This window comes from Rousettus aegyptiacus, unplaced genomic scaffold (genome assembly GCF_014176215.1).
Source record: "Rousettus aegyptiacus isolate mRouAeg1 unplaced genomic scaffold, mRouAeg1.p scaffold_m13_p_5, whole genome shotgun sequence".
NCBI classification, from domain to species: domain Eukaryota; kingdom Metazoa; phylum Chordata; class Mammalia; order Chiroptera; family Pteropodidae; genus Rousettus; species Rousettus aegyptiacus.
The window spans coordinates 96492942-96517061 of NW_023416308.1; the positions used below are offsets into that span (position 1 = coordinate 96492942).

A 24120-nucleotide genomic window follows, 5' to 3' on the forward strand; every position below is an offset into this window, starting at 1 on the left:
TCATTGATATGATCATATGATTTTTATCCTTTATTTTGTTTATGTGGTGTATCATGTTGATCAATTTGCATGTTTTGAGCCATCCTCGTCCCCCTGGAATGAACCCCACTTGATCATGATGTATAATCTTTTTAATTTATTGCTGTATTAGATTTTGTTTAGGATTTTTGCATCTGTATTCATAAGAGATATTGGTCTATAGTTTTTTGTGTGTATATTGTTCTTGCTAGGTTTTGGTATCAGGATAATGTTGGCCTCATACAATGAGTTAATAAGAAGTAATGCCTTTCCTTAAATTTTTTGGAAGAGTTTGGGAAGGACAAGGATTAAATCATGTTTGAATGTTTGTGTCTCATCTCTGAAATTCTTCATATTTGATATTGATTTCTTAATGTCTTTTAGTTGTTGTTTCTTCACTATCAAAATTGAAATAATGATACTAGCTGTATCTACATCATAGATTTATACTAAAGATTAACTAATAATGTATGTAAATATATATATTTTAAAAATCGTGAATTGAAATGCCAATAGAAATTACGATCACTATTTTCTCACCATGCCAGAGTTTAGTCAATGCAATTTTTATAAGTTGTAATGTTCTTGAGATGGATTGTTTTATAGGTCCTACTTCACTGTTTACCTAACTCTGGGGAATGTCTTTAGAATATAAAAGGAAAAGTTATGTTTATTGCTACATACTTTGTGGATTAATGGTTCTAAGAACAATCTCAGCTTTATCTTTTTGTTAGGTCAATCAACTGGGATCTCACCTCTCAGGAATGCACTAGTTATGATTCAAAAACTTTGAGAATTCACTCTTACACTAAGATGGATAAGTCTGTTTATTTACTGAGACTTGTAGCTAAGGTTAGTCTTTAAATTATCTGACTACAGATTTAGTATGGATACGGCATTAAGCATATTAAGCATATGTAGATCCATCAAGGAAGTTGCTATAATGTTTCTTTTTTCTGAAAGGTTCTTACATCTCTCTTCCTATTGAAATCTGACACATACTTCCGAGTCCAGTCAGCTGTTACATTTTCTATAATGATAATTCCCCAAACAGACTCAATTTATGGCCTTGCCTCATTCCTAAAACATCACCTCTCTTTCATATTTATGCTGCCTCTCTCATTCATTGGATCCTGGCATTCTTGAGGTCAGGAACCTAGCTAGACTCATGCATCCTTATATTATTTGGGTTATCATAGTGCTTTTCAAACTTTCTCATTATAGTGGAAAATGCTAGATTCCTCCAATTCCCCAGGTATCTGCAGAGGACTGGTTCCAGGAACCCCCACCCTCCATACCAAAATTCAAAATTCATGGATGCTCAAATCTCTTATATAAAATGGCATAGTATTTGCATAGGTACAGCCGGGTATGACTACATATCACTTTATTTCACATGGATTCTACATAGTGCTTGGTTTGTGAAAAATTCAACTTTTGCTTTTTTGAACTTCTGAGGATTTTTTTTTTCTGAATATTTTTGATCAATGGATGATTGAATCAGCCAATGCGAAAATCTCAGATACAGAGGGTCGACTGTATCTTACCTTGCCTTCTTATGTTTTTCACTTGGGCATATGCCTGCCCAGAATAATGATTACATTTCCCAATTTAGGTGTGGCTTTGTGTCAAAGTTCATTTAAGTATTGATTTAAGAGCAGAAATTACATAAGAAAATTCTGAGCCACTCTTCTTAAAAGGAAATGTATTTTTCTCCTACTTTTTTTCCCCTTCCTATGAGCCATCTTGAAAAATGCAGATGAGGGCAAACATTCTGGGGAGCATGGAGAAGCATGATATAAGGAGATAAACTTATAAACTTCTATGTTTAAGCTTCTATTGCTTCGGGTATTTGTCATAGAAGTCAAACCTAATACTCTAACAAGTGTACTTCTACACTGGAGGTGCAAATAATAACGTTTGGACATAATATAGTCATGTTTATGTACTATAAATTGAAACAGCATGTTTATTAATTAATACAATTACATTACTCTTGTTGGGCATTATTCATTGTTTTCACTGTTTTTGCTTATAGGTCATCTAAGCTTTGGAGTAAAAGTACATTTAGGTTATTTATATCACTGATATTTTTGTGGTATTTAACAACAGGCTCTTATCTTTAAGAATAAGATTCCAAAAGGAGATTGCAGAAAGAGCGTCATTCACTCTTTGGTGTAGCGTTGGCTGTGAATCTAAATCTGGAATATATTAGAGATAGTTTTGTTCATTTTCTATGACTTCATATAGGCTGTTTCCATTTTCTAGGAAGCTTGTATATTTGGGATTGCTTTATGACCTAGTCATCCTTTTGATCTCAATTTAAATATTATTTCTTTTGGAAAAATCTTCCCTGAACTTACAGACTTATTAAAAATTAATATAATGTGGTATCATATTTTATAGCACATTATTATATAACAGTTCTGTAATATTTGTATAAGTTTTATTTTAATGCCTGATCCTTCCACCAGACTATGTTCCATGAGGGCTGGAACCATGTTTGTAAAATTTACTGATGTATCCTAAGAGCTGGAATAATCTATGTAGCTGCTGATTATTTGGTGAAAGAAAAAGAAAAAAAATAGAAAATGAAGAAAAGGGAAGAAAGAGAGGGAAGGAGGAAGGGAAACAGGGAAGGGAGTGAGAAGGGAGGAAGGAAGGAATGCAAGAAGGAAAGAAGGAAGGAAGGAAAAGAGGAAAGCAATACAGCCATGGAAAAAAGGAGAACTAGAAACCAGTTGGAGATCTGATCATTTGAAATACCCAGATAATGGAGGAGAATATGTTTCTAAAGAGAGGGAGTTGAATCATTAAAATTAATTTACTAAATTCTCCTCTTCATACTGTGTGGGTAGTTATAGTAGGAAAGGAATAACACTTTTCTTCTTTTTCAATTTTCTTCTAGATCCAAATAAATCGAAGCTTGAAAACTTTGCATATTTGCAAATCAGCAGTTACCTCCAAAACTTTCTCTATAGTATCTTGGGATGTTTGCCCAGGATCTTCCATTTTCTCTATTTCCTGAATAAGAATTTGCCAAAAGGGATTTGATCAGGCCCACCTCTGGCGCTGCCAGCCTGACTGAATTTCCTGGTCCTCTAGGTGGTGTTGGAAATGTCACTCAAAGGAGCAATGCCAAGTCAGAAAATCACTGCTTGTGCCTCTACATGCGGATAGAGACAGGTGTCTTCATTTGGCTGCTGGTACTCCCTGTGTCATGAGAAGTTTCTGTAAATAAAAGAAAAAATGATAAAGTTTTTTCGAAATAGGGATTTAAAATTTTCAGTACACTCCAAATCAAAAGTGTTTGACACAGTCGATCCTCCCACTCATTGATACACTTTTTTCACTTGGTTTCAAGATACCACATTCTACTGGTTTTCTTCCTACCTCACTGGTCACTTACTCTTGGTCTCTTTTGCTTATTAGAATGCCTCATAACTTATTCCTAGGGTCACTTCTCTTTCCTACCTGCAGTTCCTTGAAGATTTCTTTTATACTCACAGTTTTGAATACCAGTTGTGCCCATGACTCCCAACTTTGCATCTCTCGTTATACTCCAGACCCAGGTATCCAATTGGCTACCTAACAATCTCATTGGCTGTCCACCGTCATCAAAAATTCATCACATCAAAAGCTGAACTTCCATCCCTCTTCCAGACTTGCATAAATAATCTCATTTGATTGAAACTCAGGCTTACAGTTGTGAAAAACAAAAGTGATATTAGGATGTAAGCTTTGATGTCTCTCTTTCATATTCCACTGTTGACCTAGCAGGACATTTTATGTACTCCACCTTCAAAGTACAGTAGCCCCCCCTTACCTGTGAGGATACTTTCCAAGATCCCAGTGGATGCCTGAAACTGCAGATAAATTCCAATCCCTACATATGTTTTTTTTCTTATACATACATACCTATGATAAAGTTTAGTTTGTAAATTAGGAACAGTACGAGATTAATGAAAGCTAGTAGTAAAACAGAGCAATTATAACAATATGCAACAAAATTTATAAAAAGTTATGTGTTCTCTGTCTCTCTCTTTTAAAATAGCCTATTGTGGTGTACTCACCCTTCTGCCAATATGACAAGATAAAGTGAGGTGAAATTTTCCATTTAATATTTTCAGACTGTGGTTGACCATGAGTAACTGAAACTGCTATAGATAAGAGGGGATTACTGTATATCTATATTCTGGCTATTTTTCAATACTGTCATCGTCACCACTCTGGCCTGAACCTATACCATCTCTTGCCTGCATTATTGAAATAATCTCCTTATAGCATCTCCCTGATTTGATATAAGGTCCTTATCACCTAAACTTCTAACAATGACCAGAGTGATTTTTTAAATAATATATGTCAGATCAAGTCACTTTTCTCTCCAAATACCTTACTGGCTCTCCAGTCCATAAAGTTATAGCCAAAGTCCTTTTCTGCATGGCTTTGTGTGGTCTGCCCCCAGGGCCTGCCTAACCTCATCTACTTCCCTGCTAGTTGCTCACTCTGCTTCAGCCACACTGGTCTGCTTACTCCTCTTCAGATGCACCAGGCATGCTCTATCCTTGGGTCTTTACACTGGCACTTCCTCTACCTACAGTGTCTTTTCTACAGATATGGACATGGCTAACCCTCTTACTATCTTTGACCCCTGCTCAAATGTTAGTTCCTCATGAAGTTTATCCTGCACTACCCCATGGATGCCTGATACTCCCAATCGCCCTCTTCTTATTTATTCTATGCTGTTTTTTTGCTAACTATAGTAACTTCACCTTCTACATTTTATCTAATTTATGTATTTATGATGTATATTACATATCATGCTTCATTAATGCACAAAAGTTTATTGTTTTATTCGATGATAACTAGAACAGTTTCTGGCATGTAATAGAAGTTTAATAAATATTTATCGAATAGATGACACTTTCTCACCAAAGACAGGCACATGTCAAGTTCGCCTGCTATCTCTGCGAGTACTGAGTATTATACTGGATGAACACATCAACGTAGGAGGACAGGAAAAGAAATGAGTTATAAATGATAGAGAGGGAGAATCAAAATTGTGATTCTGTGCATATAATATGATTATGTTCCCATAAAACCAAGAAAGTCACCTAAAGAGGTCTAAGAACTAATGAGAGAATTCAGTAAGAAGGACACAGTCTTGCTAAGTATGTATTTTTTCAAAATTAATCATTTTATATATGCAAAAAGTAACCAAATATAAAAAATAAACTCATGGACAAAAATGGATTTACAAATGAAGAATAAAATGCCTAAAAATTCACCTAATATGTAAGGATCAAGGCTTACATTAGAAAAAAATTCAAACAAAAAATAAATGAATTTATATTTAGCATTCCAAATTCATAAACAGGAAAATGTAGTATTATATATAGAACAATTTTTCCAAAATAATTATTTTGATGTATTTTATTAAAAATGTAAATAGGAATTTTTTAGAATTTGACATTTTTTTCAAGTTCAATGAAAGAAAAATACATAAGTATATCCATTACTCTTCTACTAAATGTTAAAAAATGTATATTAGTACAGTATTTCAAATTCCGTAGGAAAAGATGGACTATTGAATAAATCATGTTTGAATAATTAGCTATTTATTACGAAAATAATAAAGTAAGACTATAACTCAGATATGCATCGAATTAAATTTCTGATGGATCAAGGAGCTAAAATTAAACTATGTAAATATTGCAAAAAAATGTAGGAAGACATACTTTTACAGTGGAGAAGAGCTTCCTTAAGAAAAATACAAAACCTAGAAAGTCTAAGAAATAAATCACCCACTTTGACTGCATAAAAGTGAATACAAATAATTTTTAAAAATAGGTTACTATAGGCAACATTAACTTTCTGGATGACTATCCAGGCTCATAGAGTTCCTTCAAATCAATAGAAAAAAAGATAGGCCTTCTAGAGGACAAAATATACAAAAATATAGGTTATAGAAAAAGAAAAACACAGACAAATAAATATGAAAAGCCTTAATCTCACAGATAATCAGGGAAATCCAAACTGAAAGAGAGTATTTTTTTACACATCTAACAAATATAAACGTTTTAAAGATTGCCAACATGGAATACTGACAAAGATATAAGGAAATGTATATTACACCCCAGGCTAAAAGATGAATACTTTTTGAAGCCATTTATTTAATGACTTGACTCCCCTGCCACTCTCTTTTAAAACATTTCCTATTAACCTAGAAGGCTCAAAAGCTCATTGGTTTTGTTTTGTTTTCTTTCTTTCTAAATTAGGGAAGGAAGAAAATAAGAGGGGCATGTAATAAGCACTCTCCTCTTTTTGATGCAGATGCCATTCTTTCTCATTGATTCCAATTACTCCTATCAGTTCAACCAGCGTTTACTGACTACTTACTGCCTCCCAATTATAAATGTTATAGCAAAAAAAAAAAAAATTAAAATTTAAAAAATTAAAAAATTAAAATTAAAAAAAAGATAAAAATTTTTTAAAAATACTGAATCAGAGCCCTGTTCATTTTCTGAACTGCACAATCTGTTGGATGAAGAAGATTCTCTCTTATTCAAGATAGATTGTTAAGTGCTCTGATAAAGGCACACTCCAAGTGCTACGGGACCATAGGGAGGAAGAGATTAATCACTACCATTACCACATTTTTTAAATCAATTTATCAGGATCCCAACTTTGCAATTAAAGGAAATTTGTCAAGGCACTTAGAACAAAAGTATCTGTATATAATTTTCTTTCATTAATCCTTTCTTCCAGGCTCTTTCGCCCAGTGGGTTGTATAAATCAGTATGGTTTTTTTTTTTTTTTTTTTTTTTTTCCTACTCGCTGGTCAAAATGTGACTAAGAATGGGAGATCGTCTTTGGACACAGTATCAAAGCCTTATATGGCTTCACTCTTGCCATTTGTAATCTCAGAAATACCATACAATAAAGGTCATTCATACTACTAGCATGACAAATAGTTTAGAGAAAAAAAAATTGCACGTAAAAATATTCTGAATTACTTACACTCCAAAATTGTGAAGGATTTCTACCAGTCATCTCTTTGGGAGGTATTGTTCTGTTGATCATTTACAGTTTTCTATTTGTTGCAAATTATGTAATTTATCCAAATTTACAACAAAACATTTAGAACGTAAACTAATTTTTGTTACCAAATCACTAATTAAATTTATTCTCAATGTTTATTTACTTATTCTTTCAACTAATATTTGTTATGCACCTACCAAGTTCAAGTCACCCTTCTAGATGCTAGGAACACAGAGGTACGTAAAATATACTAAGTCCTTGAACTCGTAGGACTTGTTCTCTGATAGAGAAAACAAAACAAATAAACATAAACAGAGCCCAATTTTAGAGAGCAATAGGTGTTAAAAGGTTCAGCACAGGGGCAAATTTAGGAGATAGCAAGTGATAGGAGGAAAGGCTATTCTAAGATAAACTGGTAAGGCAGGCGTTAAAGCAAAGTTAAAAAAAAGTAAGAGAACATGACACATGAAAATATGAGAAAACACCATTCCAGGCAGAGAGAATCACAAGCACAAAGGCCCAGAAAGAAACTAGGTTTGTTTCAAGAACTCTTAGAAGTGAAGTGAACAACAGTGCCAATTGTTGGACTGAGGGGGTTTCTGCGATGCTAAAACAGAAAATCCCAGAAAGATAGGGATAAGACGGTCATCCTACATGGAAAGCCAAACTGACCAGAGTGGATGAAGAGTAGACAAAGTGGTGGGAGGTGACTTTAGTGAGGTAGGCAAGGGCAAGAAAATGTGCAAACTTTAGAATCTGGTAAAGAGATTGAACTTTTTAGTGTGACAGAAGTCTTTGGAGGAATGTTATCAGGAGAATCATGTAATTTTGAGTTATTTGTGGTATTGCAATAAGTAGGCATCCCCTTTAGTGAGAAGGGTTACTGTTTTCTCTGAGGTCAGAAGCACAGAATGTTGGGCAGCCTTCCCATTAGTCCAAGGAATTCTGAAGATCAGAGTCAGAAAATTCTGGGCAGAAGATTCACTTGCCCTCAATGATATTTCTAAAGATATGTTAGGAATAATTTTTGTAAATGCCTCAGGGATTCTCTGTTATGAATCTGGAGGAAACGGCCTTCCTATAGAGGAAAATGTTGAGATAAACCATAATGGCTTTGTTGATACAGGTATGAGTCCCAGACTCTGGCATGACCCATTAGTCACCTTGTAGCCATTTTGAACTGAAGGCACCAATGTGATCACTGATAGGATTTGAGCCCAAGAACTCTTTATTCTGCAGAAACACTGGAGACTTTTCTCACTGTGCTTTCTGTGTTAATGTCTTTTTTTTTTTTTATAGTATATTTCCTGAAAAGTCTCAAAGCAATTTCTCTAAGCTATGAAAATGTCCTTATCTTTTGGTCCAAATGGAGACATATACCCGTTTATGGCTAGGAATGACTTCCTCTGAATGCACTCATGTTCAGGCCAAACTGTAGCAGCAAAATACCTAAAATCTTGGTTTTTGGTGCTGTGCTTCACTCCACTGTGCTTCATTTTGTCTGAGGTATAGATGCTGAGAAAGAATTTTTAAAAATTAAAATGACGGAATAGAGAGAAAGAAGTAGGGAACATTATGAGACAAGGAAGTAAGGGATGAAAGAGAAAAGATGAAGTAAAGGTGAGGGAAGGATTCCATTTAGCAAGGATACCACTAAAGCTCACTCTCTATTTTAAAGACCATGAAGGGCTGGGCAAATCCAAGTCCTTCTCCAACTGAAGGATGTCTCAAAAGACCGAGGTGAGATTCAAAGTGGAAAAGGTAAAGACAGCAAGAAAGAAAAGGAAAAGTTATAACCACAGTGTTTTTATTAAGTTTCTTTTGACCCCAAATCCTCCATGAACATGCCACTGCCTCCTTTCTAATCAGAATGTAAAATTATTTCTTCTTAAAAATGGAGACTGGATAAAAAGAAGTTTAAGAAATATTATTAATAATTTCCAAACAGTTGTATCAGAGTGAAAGAATTATTAACAAATCCTTTTAATTTAAATTTCCTTCTATGCCTTTATTTTTATGCTTTAAATTGAACAGAAGTCAGTATACAGAAAGATACATGCAGATGGAACCAAATTTATTGTTAAATATATCTAGTTTAGATTAGTTCAACTAAGCGGATTTGTAATTAATGGGATATTATATAGATGTATATAACATAAAGTATACATAGCACAAGGTATATATCACAGAAGGACAGAGCAGATAGCCTGTTTAGGAGATTACAACCCTAGAATATTAATCATCAAAGTCTTACTCAAGGAATAACTCATGTATAACTGGTTTCCAAAAGTAGATAATAAACATAGACAAACTGAAAATATATAATTATGTGCACAATCTTAAGAAGAGACTGTATAGTGGACAGTCTTAAGAAAAACATCTCAAAATCACATATATTGTGTCTTGGGAAGAAGCAACAGAAATTTTAAGAGAAGATGGGACCAAGTCAAGGATTGACATAAAGGGAAGCATTCCCAGAGGATTACCCTGTTTTAATTTGAAAATAGTAATATTCATCCAGGTATGAGCACAATACCAAAGAAAAGCAAATGGGAGCTATACGGGGCTTCAAGAAGCTCCTTTAGAGGAGATTAGATCAATTATCCTTTATTGAACTTCTCTATGTGCCAGATACTGGCACTTGCCAGTAGATTATCTCATTTTATCCTTACAGAAACAGTCAGGAGCATCTCAGCCAGTTTAACTGACTATTGTAATAGAGATATTTAGGGCTCATTCATATCCACTTCTCATCACCTTCTTGGCACACAGGAAGACTACAATTCTCAGGTGCCATGAGGCCAGGCAGAGCCATATCACTGACCAACACTAGCCAGTGAAATGTAAGTGGGAATGAAAAGAGTCATTTCTGAACAAAGGAGTTATCAGCTTGTATGATGCCTCCACACCTTTTTCTCTTCTGAACAAACTTGGAGGCCACATACTAAGATGGCAGAGCCACAGGATGGAAATTACATGCATCACCGAGTCATTGATTAGAAGAGGGGTCTGACCCTCTAAAGCTGCCCAATTCACATTGGACTCAGTATGAGAAAGAAAGAAATCTTCCTTTCATTAAATCACTGAGATGTCAGGATTTGTTTACTACTACAGAAAAGCGGTTTATCCTTAACTAATATACTTATATGTAATATACAGCAGGCAAAGGTAGAGGTAGATATTGAAATCTATACTTACCTGACTCCGAAGACAAAGCACTTTCCACATTATCATACTACTTTTAATGAGCAATATAAAAACGCTGCTGATATGTGGTGACACTGACTCTATATGCCTTATACACTCAGGATAAAGTAGGTATCATTTTTAACTCAGGCTCATCATTGTAGGTGGGCTTTGACTTGGATTTTAAAGTGAATGGTGGAGGATGTAGGGAACTATGAAAAAGAAATGGAAGCTGTCGTTGAGGCCATATAAAAACAGGTTATAGAGGTGGAGATGAAAATGGCCTATTTGAGGAGAGAATGAGAGAGAGAGAGAGAGAGAGAGAGAGAGAGAGAGAGAGAGAGAGAGAGAGAGAGAGAGAGAGATGACAGAATATAAAATTAGAATGGAAGAGGAGATTTTCTTGAGAATCTCAATACCAGATTGGAGAACTTAGGTTTAAGACAGTGGAAAATGGTGGAGAGTGCACTGGACCGAGAGTTAAGAATGCTGGAATTTTTCATGCTGTCGTTAGTATCTTCATCTCTGCTGCACATAAGCACTTCCTTCTTAAAGTGTGAGGTATATCCTGAATAATCTCTAAGACCCATTCCAGACCATGTATCTTCAAGTCTACATCTCAAAGGTCTTTTATGTGGATTCATTAGTTGTTCTATTTAGGGAAAATTAGAACCAATGACCTTTGATAATCATTAGCTTTTTAGTGAAGTGTCTAATAATCATCTAGAGTTAGAAATGTTCCCATACTTAGACCAGAACATATAAATATGTTTACATCGATTTGGCCACAGGGCATAATGTCACAGGAATGATTCTGCCGCTGTAGGAATTGATAGCAGCCTTTCCATAGGCTAAATTGAATAATAACTATTTTTTTTTCTATTGGAAATGTGTACAGCCATCATTGCTTTCTGTTGGGCAAAGTTTACTATTACCTATTTCTAGGAACTTGATCACCAGACCCTCTTTCCTCTAGTTCTTATTCCATTTCTCTCTAAAGCATGTCCCTCCTAGGAAGCCCCTTCATTCAGAGGCAGAGGGAAAGGTAGCATATATGACTGCATATGAGCATAGGCATACATTGACTGTCCTATAAATGCTAGCAATCTGTTGAACACTAAAGATTATATAAATCTTAGCAGCTTTACTGATGCTTCATACACAAGCAGCTGTTGTTTCTTGGTCGCCTGATTAAATATGCTGCAAAATTTCTCCCTAGAAAATCTCACCAAAGTTGATTCCAGCAAATCCTTCGTAACAACTCTGCTAGTGAATTTGGTTTCTAAGCAATTCAAAGAAAAGACCCAATCAATAGCAACTCTTTCAAGGGGGTTGCTCATTTTCCTTTTAAGACAAGGGAATAATAATGCCTGACCAAGTGTTCTAGTCCTGGCTCCGCCATCACTCAACATTTCCAAAATGAAGTTTCGACTATTTTGAAGAGACATTATATGGAGTGAAATGTGTTTTTGACAAAATGTCTCTCTATATATGTCTGTAACTATTTCTAGATCATATACATACATTTATATGTATTTATATATGTATCTTCATAAATAAGCAGAAAAATTATGATCTACATATTTAGAAATAAATTCAGAAAAATGTCTCTAGCCAAGCCTAACGCTATCAAAAATCATATTACATTTATGGAATGTTTAACATTTACTGGAGAAATCAAATCAAAAGTCTACATAAAATATGAGCTCCAAGTCTTTTGTTCACAAGAATAGGGCTTAATAGGCCCTAGATTTTTGGGAACTTCTCTGAGTCTGAATTATCTACCTTTTATTTATGCTTCTATGGTCCCCAATAGTTACCATCATCATGTCATCATGTTTGTTTGATTTTCTATTAAAATGTATTTTTAAGAAATGAATCATTCTGTTTTGAATATTATATCTTTAGCAGAAGGATACACATAGATAGATCCAAATTTATTGTTGAATAGATCTAGTTTAAATTTAGTTCAAGTAAGGGGATTTGTAGTTCAATAAATTGTTGAATGATTTTTTTAATTTACATGTAAAATGTATTATTATATTAAAGTGGTACACATAAATTAAATATCACATAATGACCGACCTTTAAGATATGCACCATATTTTCTTTGCTGCCACACTTTCATATGCGCTATTCTCTAAGGCCGGAATGCTTTCCCCAGTGAATTCGTTAGTGGCTGCTATAACCCATTCCAACATCTGGTGGTATAGCACTTCTTCGGGCACCTTTCCTTGACCACTGACAAATCCAAACCCTCCTACCACAAGTTCTGGTATCCACTAATCTCTCTTACAACACTTATAATTTTAAAAATTTTATATATCATTGTGTAAATTTTTGTTTAATGTATGTTTTCTCCTCTAGACAATAAGCCCTTTGATGGCAGGGGCCCTGAATGGTCTTGTTAATCACTGCACCCCTAGGTCTAGCAGTGTGACTGGCATACTGAAGAATTCCAATAATGATCTTCTGAGCTAATGAATAAGTGACTTACCATTTATGCATAAAATAAGAGATTTTAAGAGCAAGATATTGTCAAAAAATTTCCAATATTATTCAGGGAATAGGATATACAGTAACTCCTCACTTAACATCAGTCGATAGATTCTGCAACTTTAAGTGAAATAATGTACAATGAAACCAATATACCATAGGCCAATTGATATAAACCAAAGTTAAGTTTTTATAGCATCACATCAATATTATAATGAAAATGTGTTGAAGGAAACAATGTTATTTGAGGACTTGCTGTATTTTATTTATTAATAATGGCTACATGTATATAAATGTAAAAAGAAATACTCTAGACTTTAATGATTGGTGGGAATGATCTACTAAGAGTATATTTTTTGTTATTGTTTGCTCTAGTTTCATTGGCACCCAGAGACCTGATCTGTAAGTTAGTCTTGATTAATATAAGTAATAAGCAAGAATACCCTGTGCAGATACTCAGAGATGGGTCATCTGCCAGAAACATCCTCTACTATATATTAATCAATTTATATGTCAGTTCCTTGAGTTTAGTTACTATGTGAATATAATCAAGAGGAAAGTGATATTTATTGGTATATCCATTTATTCACACATTTATTCATTTTTTATGTATTTCTGGAATGCCTACTAGGCGCCAGCACTGTGCCAAGTACCACTTTGGTGTGCTTAACTGTGTGTAAAGGGCGAACACTGGGTCTGGGCTGATACAGAATTGGGAACTCAATGTCTGTCTTCTCAGTGTACTTCTTCCTTGGAAATCACAGAGTTAAGGTAAATGTGGAATGTTGAATCTGCCTCATCTACTGTATTGAGCTATACCTGCATTGAGATAGCTGGAATTGGGGATGTAGGCCTTGGACTTACGTAAATGGAGATGTAAAAGATTGCTGAAAAATTAAGGAATAATTTCTCTGAGTCAAAATGACCACTATACTTCTTAGTTCTTAACGGAGGCAGCTGTGCTTATCCTACATGAGTGTAGGAACTAAAGACTCTCTGAACTTGGGTAATTGCAGGTCTTCCCTTGAGAAAAAGATGGCATAAATGCTGAATATCTTGTCTTATAAAATTAGATAACTAGCATTAGATTGAAGCCTATTTGTGGCTCATGCGACTAATTACCTCCTCAAGCCTGTAATAACACTGTGGTAGTATACTGACAAAATCTGGAACCGAATTTCCATGCCAGAACTATACCTTTACCTGTAAAAGTCCCACCTCATATCTTGCTGGCTTTTCTCTATTTCTCTGTCTATTCTATTGCGACATCCTATGCTTGTAATAGCTTATGGTCAGCATCTCAGTAAGAGACAGACCCACATTTATATCTCAGCCCCACTACTCCCTGGCTCGGTAGCTTTGGCAGGTGATTTAATTCCTTTACATCAGTTTCTTCTGCAAAATGAGTTCACACTGGAGAAACAATAAACTTGATAAAAATACAATCTTTGTAGCCATTGCATAAATTCGGCTACTATTAATAAATACTCGTGTGCCTCTGGCCGAGTTGCCAAACATCTCTGTGCCTCAGGTTTCTTCACTACGAAATGCAGAGAACAATCACGCATACATTATAGAGTTGCTGTGAGGATTTAAAAAGTTAATATATATAAAATGTTTGCTACACTCCCCAGTGCAGAGCAAACCCCCAATAAATGCCAGCTATTAACTATAATTATTATATTCAAATTTCAACTTAATGATTATCCTTCCAGTGTTTCTACTTCACCAAAAACAATGAAATAATAGGTCGTTTGCCTGGAAAGATTAAGTAGTAAGAAAAGGGCTACAAATTCCAAAAATACATAAGAAAGAACAAAAAGCAAAACATAACTAATCTAGAGAGGTCACTCTTCGTCTCTTTGACTGGAGAAACAATAGAATTAAGTACAATGAGATAGCATAATTCCCAAGCAGCAAATTAATTGAGAAACAGCAAGAAGACTATGGCACATATGAAGTCACCATGGTGATCCAGAACAAATCATCTCTATTGGCTCAATTTATTTAATATGTATTACTCCATGTTTCATCAAGGATTGATACATTGCTCTCTTTCTCTTAGAGCCTCATTGTGCTCTTCTATTAAACAAGAGGGTCAGATGAGATGAATTCTATGGCCATTTGTAGTTCTAAATTTATATTACCCATTCAAGCTAAGGAACATGAAGATGAAAACTCTCAGGTGCCTAGTCCCACTGGGCAAGAATTCGTGTATTTTTCTTAGCCAAAAAAATAAAATAAATGTGTAACTCAAATTCCCTTTTAACTAATCACCTAGAGGGTTTTTTTGAAAGATTAATCTACCTTATATTCTTCATCTGCTTATTTTAAGTTTTGTGAAGAATTTCCATTTGCCTATGTAGAAATTGAATATTCAGCCTTGCCCAGCATCTAGTAATGTTTGTCTCCCACACAATCCAAATCTGAAATGTTTTCGTGACATTTTCATTGGTTCAATTAATTACTCTGCAACATATACTTGCCTTTCCTTTGCCCCCCCCCCCCGGATAGATAGATAGATAGATAGATAGATAGATAGATAGATAAATAAATAAATAAATAAATAAATAAATAAATAAATAAATAAATAAATAAGAAGGAACCTGGTCTCAGCTGCAGAGATGTTCCTAGTTGCCTCCCACTCACACTCACCTAACTCACCTGGCAGCTGTTCATAGTGATCATTTCAATTAAAACAGACATCACTTTTAATCAGGAATGCTGGTCGGCTTTGTCTGCTCTGTCTTGTGGCAAAGTTTCCTCAAGTTCCACAGATGCACTGTAGGTGATTCAAACTTCTCTATGTTCGTTATGTTCATACGAGAGTTTAATATGAGTGAGCTGATATAGAAATAATTGCCTTTATGCAGCTGGGAAGGAGACCTTCAGCTACAGTTCTCTGGGGCTGGGGATGCTATAGAAATGTTCCTAGCCAACCCAGCCAGTGAGTGACTGCTCACAGACAACTGAAACCACAGACTAGGAGGACTCATGGATCATACAGCTCCATACAGAAATTCATGGTCACCACAGCTGCTTCTGTGTGTTGGGATAGATTCAGAGTCAGGGAGTTTACATGATCCTTAGGTGCTCTGCCCAACCTCCATGGAATTCAGAAGTTTTAATGTTGCATCATGTGTAAGGGCTTTGGAATTCGAATGACCTCAGCAAAGTTTTGTCCTTTACAAGTTATCTGCTTGATGTTTATAAAACCCAGCCTTCACAGCTGAAAAACAGGAAAAAAGTGGAATATAGAATATAGGACTTTTATGATTATTCAAACTAATTCATTTAAGGTACTTTAATACTGTATTTGTTTTCCAGTATTGGTACAATAAATACTTCTTCTTATAATTGTTATAATTAGGAATAAATTATGGCTGTGATTCCTATTGACTCACTCAACTTCATGTGGTAAAAACCACATTCCAAAGTTCTAGACTACCTTTTCCAAACATATGCTTTTGAGTATACAACAAATGTGCCAACAGTGTCAAAAATAAGAGCATGCTAATTGCTATTTCTACAGAGCCACCCGAGATTGGATATGTATTTCTGAGAATGGCTTATGGCATTATTTTAATATGTTTTATAGTCATTTGAAGGACGATGAGTGGTAATATATTCATGTACAAATAATATGGAGATGAGATTGAGAAATGTTTCTAGGTGTGATGGGAAGAAATATTTAAGTGCTTTTAAGATTTATAGGAGGCTCTCTAGTTTGGGCCATTACCAGGCTGCCCCAGTTTATTAAAGATCTCACCCTAAAGTTTGTAAGGGATGAGGATGCAATCTAAAGTTCTATTAATGTTTTTATCTACGTGTGGCAACAGCATCACTTCAACTCAAGCATTATTAGTCAGGCAACACTTTTCAAACAGCAGTGTAATCTGGTAACTGTTCTCTTCCTATGGTACTAGTAGAGATGCTTCTGATTAAAAGCTGCCTAGAAGGAGGCTCAAGACAATTTGAGATACAACAATATTTATATTGTTTTAGGTATAACAAAATAACTAACATACAGTGTATGTGAAGAGATATAGTGCATTGTGCTTTTTATGATTTTTAAGGTATTGATAAACTTGATCGTCTATGAAAATTTCCAAGCCTTTGTGGCATGTCTGCTGCATGCATTGGCTGAAGAGTTGATCACAGCCTCCAATTGTGAATTGAGCATATGGATAGAATTGGAACAAAGAGCTAGAGTCAGGGGCCCATACATTTCTGTCTTAAACATTACTTTACAAGACACATTTCATTGGATACTAATTTTAGCCCTGACATGTTATTATCTACATTTTAAAGATGAAAGAAGGTGATGCTCAGAGAAGGGAAACCACTTGCCCATGATCTTATAGCTAAAATGACAGGGCTGAATTTTAACTTCAATAATACAAATTCGATCTCCTCTTACCTAAATTAAAAGAAGAGTAGGAGTTGAATGATGAGGTCTGAGGGATACTAAAGACCTGCCATGGCTGCAGGGCTTCTCCTTGAAGCAGGCACTTCTTCCAACATTATGATAATTACAAACCTCGAGGGGTATTTTTTCAAGCATACCTTTATTTAATGAGTGCCAACTATTTGTTCAGCCTTGTTCTAGGCCTAATAAATAGAGGTGTAGAAAAAGAGAAGAAGGTAGAGAGAACAAAAACAATCTCTTAAAATTAGTTTATAATCATCAAATCCATGTAAAGAACAGCTTTGGAATTCTGTTATTTAAACCAGCATTTGATCCAACAATAAGTTTTCTGGCTTATTCTCTGTTTTGAAGCAGATCTACAACCCACCAGTAAGCCTACAACCTGATCAATCCTCCCCAAGAAATAATTGAATGCCGTTATGTTGGATATATTGTATCATGGGTTTACAGAACGGGAATGACAATAATACCTTCCATGTAATCTTGCTATTGAACAAGAGTTGTTTGAAATCCAGTCATTAAATCATCAATTACCACACTTAAAACTGCTAATTAGGTTTATAGATTAACTAATTTGAGTAATAAACTACAAATCATTTATTTTGAAAAAATATTAAACACAACATAACTGAAGCTCTAAGACAAAAAAAAAAAAATCACTACACCATGAAACAACTTTGAAAATAAACCTAATTATGTAGACTTAACTACTGACTCCTGTAAAGTAGGTGTATAAATCATTTGACTTTGCAAACAAACTGGTATCTGACAGGTATTTAGTAAAGTAAAATTTTGTTACAAAGCCTTAAATTTTGCTTAATTATGTGCTATAAATATAAAATGAATTCCGAGCATAGCATGAGAATCTCTCATTTGATTATGAAGTTGCTTGTGGCCTTACTAGGTGAATATGAGCTGTGTTTGTGGATGTTGTTCCCTCTATATGCCATGGTTCTAGATTTATTTTTCTAGAACATAGCTCTGTTCTCTTCTTTAAGACTATATCATTTCATATTACTAACTAACCTTTTGGGGGCTCTATTGACAGGCATAAAATCTGTTTTGTTTTGTTTTGTTTCTGGGTTGACATTCATCACTTTTTTGGATCTCATTAAACTCACTTTCTAGCAGTACCTTCCACTTCCCCTGCCTCAAATGTAGCTTCTGTTTTGCTAGACTATTATTATTTGCTATGCTGTTCTTTCCACAGGTGATTCTCTTCAAAACCTACCTATCCTGAAAGACAGTGACAACACCAAGTGGTGGCTCCAATGAGCCTAAGCACAAGATCCATAATAGCCATTGGTTCACTTAAGTGAGCTCAAATAAACTCACTTTCTAAACTGAAATAAACCACAAATACAGGTTGGGAGACTGATAACGAACACCCTCTTCATTATGAGGTTATTTACTAGCGTTTACTACTTAACCTGCAAATAACCAGTTCAAAGGGAACACGGGATCAAGGATACAAGAATGAGGCAAGACTCTAATGTCCTTCCTGTTTTACAGAGATGTAAACTGAATTTGAAGTCATTAATCAGCCTATTAGAATGACAAGTCCACTTAATCAGAGTAGCTCAGAGTCACAGACTCACAGCATTTGCCATATATAGCTGGAGAACAGATCATGTCAAGAGTCAAAAGTGCTCTCATTAACACATACAATTTTTTTTATTATGCTTGAGATACATACTCCCACATTCTATTCTAACTGCAACACTGGGCCTATAGGTAGTTAGACAATAGTTCACCATAAAAATAAAATAGCATGTGCTTGCTCTGCCAACGTAACCTTGTGACAAGTCACGTAGGTAGAGGTACACCCTCAGCTAATCCTTCAACCTGACCACCACTGCAAAACAACTTCTGAGCTGTTTCAAGATAATGTTTCAAGGTCAAGCTGAAATACTAACAATGTGGAACATTTTCTAGACATATCCATCTGCTTTCTGCAACAGAGAGTAACCTTTCCCCCCAAACCATCAAGAGCTTCATTGGCTACTTTCTTGGGTTTTCACGTTTTATTTTCCATAAAAATCATAGGAGTGGACATGAGTATATCAAGCCTGGTATTGACTAGAGACTTCATTTTGCCATTTATTAAAAGAACAAAAGAAATGAATATGGGGTTGTTGATTTCTTTTGCTGCTTGGGTGAGTGAGTTAATTCTCCTTTTCCAGATGGCTGTGGTCCCTGCTCATCTTTGGATCCTGACCCTTAGTCCCCACCAATATTGTGAAGAGAGAAGCTGGAGAGAGAGCCACAAATGTTGACAGATATCCAAATGACAGAGACACATATGGAGTAAATGCACTTACTTGGCCCATTGCCATAAAAAATGATATGAGAAAGAAGCAGTTGCATCTTTAAAAGAACGGAATACGGCAAGCTAGACTTTGCACATTTCTCGAATGAAACAATTAATCAGCGACATAAAAAATACCAGCTTCTTAAAGATAAAACCAATAGAACAAGGAAATAAAAGGAAAGAATTTTTTCATCTATCTCTGTATGAGATGTAACTATGCACTGAACAGAAATGAAAAGAATTAGAATGGAAAGCAAATAACTGTGAACCTGACACTCAGGGCCCTTGATGTTGCTTTTGTAGTGAGGTCCTCCTATCAACCCCATGTGTCTCCATTTCACCAATGAAGTATCAGGAAATAGTTTAATTCGCCCAAGATCACAAAGCCCCATGTGGCAGAGCTAAGATCCAACTGTAAATCTGACTCTAACATGCATGCTGCCTCTCTTGGCTGAGCAAGTATGTTGCTACTTTCTATAATAATTACTAGAGAATGGCATATTAGAGAATAGCTATTTAAAGAGAAAGGTGAAACTGTTTTGAGGGACTAAAAATAGATTGAGGTTGAGGAGAACTTGCCCATGCCAGAGAGATTAATTAAAAGTAGATATTTAATAACATTGTCATTGAAACACAGAATGGCAGCTGTAATCAAATCCATAAAAGGGGCGAAGTATACAAGCTCCCAGTGTGTAAAGGACACAGCTATTTCTGAAATCAAAACAGTAACATGAAGAGATTACAGTTTGACCCATTTCCTGGCATAAGAACTTGGTATTTCCAGATTGCTTCAGAACACCAATAACCTTACCACAGCTTGAAAATATTATTTAGGATCAACAGATCTGCAGGCAATGTTGAGAATGGATGCTGAGGCACTTGAAACAGATTTATCTATTACTTAAATTAAAAATGTTATTAATGTCTTATATGCAGAGATGGCCTGGGGACCAGATGGCTGCACTATCGCATGTTCTAAAGCTCACAAAGCACATTTGATTTTGGTTTTGAACTTACAATTTCTGCATTAAAAAAAATTATTAAAGCTACATATAGACCCCATTCTCAGTAATTAAAAATGACTTTTAAAGACTCCTAAAATGCTTGTAGCAGACAGAGGACACAGATTTATTTCTAGGATGATTTGTGAAAGTCAAGTAATATGGCATGAATGGTTATTTTCTCCAGACATTCGTATTCTCCTTCAGTGATAACTAGGGGAAGTCGAAATGTTTTCAGTTATTAGGGATTGAACCCTGTTCCTAAAAGCTGCAGATCACTGTGTTTTTAACAAAAATAATTTACTTTAGAAACACATAAAATATGTTATCTGCAAAATGACAACATTCCAATGAAAAGTGGAAAGTGCAATTTACTGTTTTGCTTTTTGGAAACATCTGGATATTCATCTAAGTATAGCTCCTTGGAAGGGCTTTGTCTATGTGACCCATGGAGATGTTTGTCAGAAATGACCACTTTCATCTCAGTTAATGATAACTTCCCCTGCATAAAAGTATCCAACAATGATATTCAAAAAATTTTCAATAAAAAATAAAGAAATCAAAAACCACCCTTAAAAGACTTAGACTTTGGAGTGGGGTAGATCTATGTTTAAATCTCAGCTTCACTACTTAATCATGATTCGACTATGGCTAATTTATTTTTAACTTCTCTGATATGTAATTTCCTAGTTTGTAAAATGAGAAATTATTAAATAAAATAATGTATACAAAGCATTTATATAATATTTGAACTATAGTAATTAATAAATGTTAGCTATTGTTATATTAGATTGAACCACGTGAAACTGCCACTTTTGTCTGACAAATCAAACATTGGCAGTGTTATATGATTTCATAGAGTTCTAGCTTGCATTATAAATTTCAAAAGTGCTGAAAGAGAGTGGAAAGTGAAGGCTTAACTTGCCTAACCAGAACAAAGGAGAGGAATTCCCCAAAAGGCAAGGAGGCATCCAACAATACCTATAAACATGCAGTGATATGATTAGATTGAAAATGGTATTGAATTTTTAGAAGAAACGGCAAATTGCACATTCGAGCATGGGACAGAGGGCGAATTCTTTGACAAAATTTGAATATCGAGGATGGTTGAGGAGTAACTATCTACAGGCTTATATTTTTTATTGATTTTTTAAAATAAAAGAACCTTAATAGATTAAAACAGAATAATAAAAAAAAGAACATGGAAAATAGTCAATTTCACATACTCTCTTGAATAACTTTTCTATGACTTCGACTCAGGATAACAGTTCAATGACAACAAAGGGGATTCCTTTTCCCTGTTCATATCTTTTTTTCCAATTTTTAAAAAGCTATCTTTGAACTTTTCAAAAAATTTTTTCATACCCAGAAGGAAAAGTTGTAAAAATATTTTTAATTCTTATAAATTTCAGGCAATGCCCATCCTACTTTTCATATGCTTTAAAGTCATTCTAGTGGGCAAATTTTATTTTTGTGGTTGTTAGTGGGAAAAATACTAAGGCTATCCAGAAAATAGGAGGAATGTGTATTTAAATTCATCTTGGTAAGGGCCAAGGCTCCCCTAAAACCTTGAAAAGGCCTAGAATTCTGAATACCTATGCCTACACCCTCCAATTCTATTGTCATGTATTTATGCTCATATTCCATCCTTCAAGTAGAAATGCACGTCAATTCACCAAAAAAAAAAAAAAAAAAAAAAAAAGGATGTGTCCCTGAGATTGTTGATTATAATAAAACATTCTGCTTCCAAAATAGAAGATATTCTAGAACCATATAATGCTAAATAGACACACTGTACCAAGCTCACATTCACAAACACAAAAAGAATGTACACCAGAGAATGAAGGGAACAGGGCTCCACGATGAGGTCGGAGAGGTAAACTGGTCCCCACCAAGGGCCCTGAAGGCCATCTTAGGGTGTGTTCTTTTACATTTTGAAAATTTCATCCTCATGGGAAGGTGGAGAGTAAGAATAAAGAGAATCCAGGTTAGAGACCCATCCTGTCGTCCCTTTAGGAGATGGCAGTGAAAAAGAACCAAAAACCAATTTGGGCCAAGGACTCAGAGACAGACAGTCTTCTTTTTGATCAGTTCTTTGATTTCCAGAGGTGGCATAACTGTGGACAGCGGTTGGGGGAAGGGTTCACACATGCCCCAGCCACAAGCCTCAGGACCGACTTTACGTGGTCTCTGGCTTCTGCTTCTCGAGTTAGTTGTACTAACTGAACATCAAGGGGCCAGAAACACTTGGAAACATATATTTTTCTCAGCAAGTTTTAGTGTTATTTTAAGCCGGAAATTCCCTCCACTTTGTAAACTCGACAATCAGGAATTTAGTATGTCAAGTTGATTTATGATAAAAGATGCCTTCTAGATTTTTGAAGGACCTGTTCAGGGATCATTGCCAATTAGCTCAAGGAAAATTTTAAAAGGCAGGGGAGGGAATGGTTGAAAAGACTCAGAACCACATGTAGGATTCGATAGAAGCAAATACAAGCAGTGCTCATAGGAAATGTTTCAGATAACTACCTTGTAAATCTTTTGGAGTCTACATTTTCTCTTCTATCTGATATTTTCTTCACATATGTTCCGTTCTCTGCAGACTGACTTCTTCTTACTCACAGCAGCAGCTTCCCTGTGACTGCGAATTACTTATGGCTTTGGTTTGCCTGTGAAACTCCTACTCTGACATAGGGTGACTTTTCTACCCTAGAGCCCTCCTCCTTCCTTTATCTCTCAGTTCAAATTCTTTCTTTGGCATCTAGATGGGAAATTTCAGTTTGTGGTTGCTTTTTCTCTTAGTTCAAATGTTTGCCCGGGAAACAATAGATTATATTAGGAGAGTTTGGTTAACATGACTGCCCAATTTTTGATTTTCTTATCAAGTGGGATCAATTTAGAAGAAAAAGTTGAGCCTAGAAATTGAGTTCACATCACAGATTCAAAAAATAATAATAACAACTACAATAATTTTAAAAACCGAGCAAAAAAACAACTTTAGTTTTTACTCTAACCAACACCTCTAGAAAGTACATAAAAGGGCAATTTGGGTAAAGCTAATGTTTACCACTGTATCTTTAAGCCTCCCCTGGTCATGTTAGACTTGTACCCTGGGTATCTTTGATCTGTTTTTGTGCTATTACATTCCCTTATAGCTCCGATCACCTATGAAATGCTATAAAATTTAAGAACAGAGCGTTGCTTCACAATGCCAGTGCACACATATCATCTGGCTGGGTTTTAAAGTTTAGAATGTGGTGAAGACAAGCGTTTTCCTGGTCTGAGGTATTTATTTTTTCCTTTGGAGACATCATCACTGGGCTACTCTTGGAAAATGAAGGAGAGAAAATGAGACATCACTTTTGGCTGTGTGGGAGTCACTGGCGAAGGAAGATGGCTGGGGACAGCTCACAAAGTACACTCCATTTTTCACATCCCTGGCCTTTTGTATGCAGGACAGACACTTGAGAGCCATCTAGTGGTGTAACATCATAGAACTAAAACGTTGAGAAGAGCCAGGTTTAGACTTGAGGGCAAGCCGGTGTACAACTCCAGTGGAATCTTACTACATCTGGGAACAATCTCACAAAGAGGAATCATTCATTTCAGGAAGGCAACTCTGGCTGTAGATGTCCTGG

At 35.3% G+C, this 24120-nt stretch overlaps 2 long non-coding RNA genes across 3 annotated transcripts in view; one reads left to right on the top strand and one right to left on the bottom strand.

Moving 5' to 3' along the window:
- LOC118602771 overlaps window positions 1–24120 on the top strand; it is a 594064-nt gene that overhangs the window by 445160 nt on the left and 124784 nt on the right. The window contains exon 5 of one of the 2 annotated variants that reach the window (XR_004950748.1): window positions 19354–21148. The exons of the other annotated variant lie outside the window; for it this stretch is intronic. This is a non-coding gene — a long non-coding RNA (uncharacterized LOC118602771). Of the gene's footprint in view, window positions 1–19353; window positions 21149–24120 lie in introns of those variants that run through there. 2 annotated transcript variants of the gene reach the window in all.
- LOC118602770 lies at window positions 828–23143 on the bottom strand. The gene is made up of 4 exons (XR_004950747.1): window positions 23012–23143; window positions 17162–17352; window positions 15406–15970; window positions 828–3249 (listed from the first exon to the last, which is right to left on the bottom strand). It is a non-coding gene; the product is annotated as an uncharacterized LOC118602770 (long non-coding RNA).